Consider the following 5,211-nt stretch of genomic DNA (forward strand, 5'->3'; position numbering starts at 1 on the left):
GGCTCTCTGCTCAGCAGGGAGCCTGCTTCCTCCTCTCTCTCTCTCTGCCTGCCTCTCTGCCTACTTGTGATTTCTCTCTGTCAAATGAATAAATAAAATCTTTAAAAAAAAATAAATAAAATAAAATAGAGGGGTGCTTGGGTGGCTCAGTAAGTTAAGCGTCTGACTTCGGTTCAGGTCTCGATCTTAGGGCCTTGGGATGGAGACCTTCGCATTGGGCTCCACACTCAGCAGGGAGTCTGCCTGAGACTCTCCCTCTGTCCTTCCTCCCCAAGGTGAGTAAATAAACCTTTAGAAAAATAAAATAAAAATTTCAAGGGATGGGGCGCCTGGGTGGCTCAGCGGGTTAAGCCTCTGCTTTCAGCTCAAGTCATGACCTCAGGATCCCCTCCCCTCCGCTTGCCTCTCTGCCTACTTGTGATCTCTGTCTGTCAAAAAAAATAAATAAATAAAATCTTAAAAAAGAAACACAGACAAAAAAAAACAAAAAACAAAGTAGAATATAAAGTAATATAGATAGAACCAAAAGTCAGCAAAATAGAAAACATACAATATAAAAATCAACAAGGCAAAGGTGTTTATTTAAAAGGTTAGTGGCACCTGGCTGGCTTAGTCAGCGGAGCACACCTCTTGATCTCAGGGTCATGAGTTCAAGCCCTGCACAGGCTGTAGAAATTACTTAAAAATTAAAAAAAAATTTAAATAGGTAAATAAAAGGTTAATATACTCAACAAATCCATATAAAGGCCAATGAAGGGGGAAAAAAAAACAGAGAAACACATGACCAATATCAAGAATTAAAATGAGACATCACTAAAGGTCCTACAAGCAAGAAAAGGGTAGTAAAAGGACATTAGGAACCACCTTATGTCAATGCATTTGAAAACTCACATGAAGTGGATAAATCTTTTGAAAAAGAAACCTTAACCACAACCGACCCAAGGAGAAATAGGAAACCTGAATTTCCTGTCAAAGAAACTGAACCTCAAATTAACTTTCCCGCAAAATTCTGGGCCTGGATGGTTTCACGTGAAATCTTCCAGACTCGTAACCAATAACCAATCTCACAGAAGGTCTTCTAGGGAGCTGAGGAAACAGGGCACGCTTCTCTGGTTATTCTGTACTGGGTCAACTGAGCTGTGCCTACACTTCTCAGAATCCCTTTCCCCTTGTGGTTCAAGGTTAAAACAGGCCACACGGAAAACCACATGAAAACTCAATGAAGAAGTAAAGCTTGGGCATTGCTTCTGGCGGTGGTTCTATTCAGACGGGGCCACAGACAAACATGGCTGTGCCAGTGGCTTCCAACTCGCTGTTGCTCTCCACTGTAGTGAGACAGACAGACAAAAGAACAGGACCTTGTGACCTGTTTCCCTCAAGCTCTGTTCATCTCAATTCTCCGCCTGGCTGACCAAGGGTGACCCCCACACTCTCCGCCAGGCCCACATCCCGATGCAGAGGCAAGAGGCTTCTGGAGACGTCCTCACCGGTTGTCCTTCATGATCCCACTCTGACAGTGGATATGCTAGCTTCCCAGATCTTCCAGAAAAGTCTGACTTGTGCACCTGCACCAGTGGTTTGAAAGGGCTGGCTGGAGATTTTCCAGTTCTCCCTCGACTCCCCTCTCTGGACCTTCTTTCCTCACCACCATCCTCTATTGCATAAGCCCTTAGTCCAATAATAAAGCCCCGATTCCACAAAATCCACAGCATTTTTTCAACTTCAAAACAGTTCTGCTTCAAAGATGTGCGCGTCACTGAGCACAAAGGAAGGAAGAGAAGCGCTGCCGATTAAAGGAGGCTAAAGAAACAGGACAAATCAACGGAATGTGTGATCCTGGATTGGAACCCAGACAGAGGAAAAAAATAAAAAACAGGGCTACAAAAGACATTTTTGTGACACTTGGGCATTTTTAAATATAGATTGTGTATTAAAAATAGTACATGTCCAGGAGCCTGGTTGGTTCGGTTGGGGGAGCCTGCGACGCTTGATCTCAGGGTTGTAGGTTCGAGCCGCACAGTGGGTACAGAGATTACTTAAAAATGAAATCTTAAAAAAAAAAAAATAGTACCTGTCCATGGTACATTTCCTAAATTCCATCACTACCTTATTGCCTTTAGGATAATGTTCTTGCTCTTAGGAATTACTCCCTAAAGCATTTAGAGGGAAAGGATCATGATGTCTCAGAGGACTTTCAAATGAGCCATTCACCGTCATTATCATCATCACATATGCAAGGAGAGCAAGAAAAGCCAGTTAAGCAAATATTAACAAGCGGTGACTCAAGATGAACAGTATAGGGATACTCGTTTTCAAAACAGAAAGTTAAAAATAGCCCCACCTGTTCCTGAGACGCTGGGGCTCCTTTCTGTTCTTTGAAGGTATCTGGCTTGACTCCGCTCTCAGCCCAGATCAGTCGATAGACGCGAGTGGGTCTTCCCGGTATCTTCCCGGAATGGGCACTGAGAAGTGGGAAAGCGAACACACATGTTGTTTCGTTAGTTAGCCACTGCCAAATTTCTCCCTGCGAAGGCTATCATTTGGCATCACCACCAGCAAATGCACGAGAGTGTGCTTTCCAGCTTAGAACTTTTGGCCAATTTTATAGAGAAGGCTACTTCTTTCCCTTGGCATTGTCCTTATTATGAACAAAGCTAAGGGTCTTTCCATATAGTTAAGGACCATACATACATGTTTCTCCGTGAACCGTCTGTTCATTTCTTTTGCACATTTTAAAACATTTGGGCTTTTTGTTTTTTCCTTATGTATTAAGGAGATAAATATATTGTGTGTGTCGTGAGTTGTAAATATTTTCTCGGAGATTGTCATGTTTTTACTTTGCTTATGGGATCATATTTTCTTAGCCAGTTTCTGAGTCTGCTTAATGAGTTTTGTTTATAAATTTGATTTTACTGCCCCTGAATTTTCCCTAGCTTTTTATTATGAAGATTTTCAAACATACAGGAAAGTTAAAAGAAGTGTACAGTGTACACCCACGTGTCTGCCACTTAGAGTCTATTACTAACACTTCACCATTTTTGTCTTCTCATATTTCTATCCACTCTATGCATCCTTCTATCCATCCGTTAATTCGCCTAACTTTTCAATGCATTTCAAAGTAAGTTGCAGCCATCAATACACTAGGTGGGGGGGGGGTGTCTCTATTTGAAAAAATATTTTTATCGAGAGATAATTCACCTACCATGAGATTCACACTTTAAGTGTATACAATTCACCGCTTTTCAAAATATTCGCAAAGTTTTGCAACCGCCACCGCTACCATCTTAGGTCTATATATAATTTTGTTTTTCCCCAAAATGCTTATCTGGTTTTCTGAACACCATATGGTAAAAACTCAGTCTTTCTGTCAGAGGCTGAGATGTCCCAGTTGTCACTAAATACCCACGTGTTCGGGGGTCCAGTTTTGTTCCATCGGCCTGCTTGTCCCTCTATTCCCATCTGTGGGATTTCTTTGCTAACAACAGCCCTGGCCCTAGATGGGGGCGGGGCGGGGGGTGGACAGCCCAAGGTGGAGGCCCTCCCCTGCTTCTGAGGACTACCGGGGCTGGGCCAGGGAATGTCCAGCTCTCTGCCCGTGGCTGCCCACGAAGGCACTTGTGCAGTGTGGCCGGGGCACCCAGAGGTTTGGGAAGTAAGGCCAAGGCTGTCCAACATGTGCTAAGCAGTCTTCGGAGTATGACCCGACGCTAGCAGCCCATACAGCACGAGTCTGGTCATAGTTGGCGTCAGCCATAAAGGGGCTCACTGTCTGCAGAAAGCGGGTGAAGAGAAGAACTCCGGTCCCCACCAGTCCGAGCTCCCAGACCCTCTCAGAATCACAGAGTGATTCACAGAATCACAGAATCTCAGAATCCCACCCACCCACGGCTCTGCCCCTGGGTCTACCAGCTCCACGACCACGCCTCCAGCCCGCCAGCCCCGAGGGAGGCGTGACCCACAGAGGCCACGCCCCCCCGAGAGGCCCCGCGAGACCCCACCCCCCCACCCCCGACCCCACTGAGCGCGGTGCCACCCAAGCCCTCCCGAGTCACCATCCTCTCTGACACATCCCTCGCCCCAGCCCCTGAGCCTCCACCTTCTATAAGCTCCAACCCCTGCCAGAGCAGCCCCTTCTGAGCCGCCCGCTCTGGCTAGGCACCTACAGGGTGACCGCTGAGAGGGGCACTCTGCACCCACCGCCAAGGAGAAACTTCACGTACAGTCGGCCTGAGGAAGGAGAGGGCGGGTCCCAGGACCAGAGCGTTCCCGGCGCAGACTCCTCCAACCCGCTCCTGCCCAGCGCCGTCCTGGATCCGAGAATACGGCGTGGCTCGGGAAAGCCTCCAGACTCAGGATCCAAGTCCTCACCTTAGCTCCGGAATGTCTGCGTGCTCTAAGCCCTACCCGTTCCATACATCTCATGCCCTGACCCCTAGCCTCCTCCATCTCTTTCAACAAACAAAGCCTGCCCTATTCACTGGACTGTGCCCCAGATGTCTGTCTGATCTATTAGTAGCCCCAGACGCAGGTGACACTTTAAACACACGCGCGCGTTCGCACACACACACGAGTTTGCACCATTTTTAAAAAAGGATTTTATTTATTTATTTGACAGACAGAGATCACAAGTAGGCAGAGAGGCAGAGAGAGAGAGAGGGAGAGGGGGAAGCAGGCTCCCCGCTGAGCAGAGAGCCCAATGCGGGGCTCGATCCCCGGACCCTGAGATCATGGACGGAGGCAAAGGCAGAGGCTCAACCCACTGAGCCACCCAGGTGCCCTGCACCATAATTTTCAATGCCAGAACAAAGAACGGGAGTTTTCAGCACGGCAGGCAGGACAGCCCTGGGCCGGGTCTGTGGGGTTGGAGTGCATTGCTAACAATATAATAGGGGTTCCTGTCAATAATCATCGGAGATCTGTTGGTTGATGATGACTTTGCTCCTGAAGGAGGAAGCCTTAGTGGGAAGGTGGTCATGGCCAATGGGGAGAGAGGATCCAGGATTCCCACACCTCCACCCCTTAGCGCCGCCCTACGGTTGAGTCACAGGGACAGGGAAGAGCTGGAAACGTGAAGGGACAACGGGGTTGGGGGGTGGGGTAAAAAAAAAGCCTAGAGGGTGGGTGGGGGAGGAGCCAAAGTGTAAGAGAAAGAGGCTGACTCTGACCTGATGACCATTTGGGGCAGGACAGTGTAGTCTTGAGTAGAGAAGA

This window comes from Mustela nigripes, chromosome 17 (assembly GCF_022355385.1).
Source record: "Mustela nigripes isolate SB6536 chromosome 17, MUSNIG.SB6536, whole genome shotgun sequence".
Lineage (NCBI taxonomy): Eukaryota > Metazoa > Chordata > Mammalia > Carnivora > Mustelidae > Mustela > Mustela nigripes.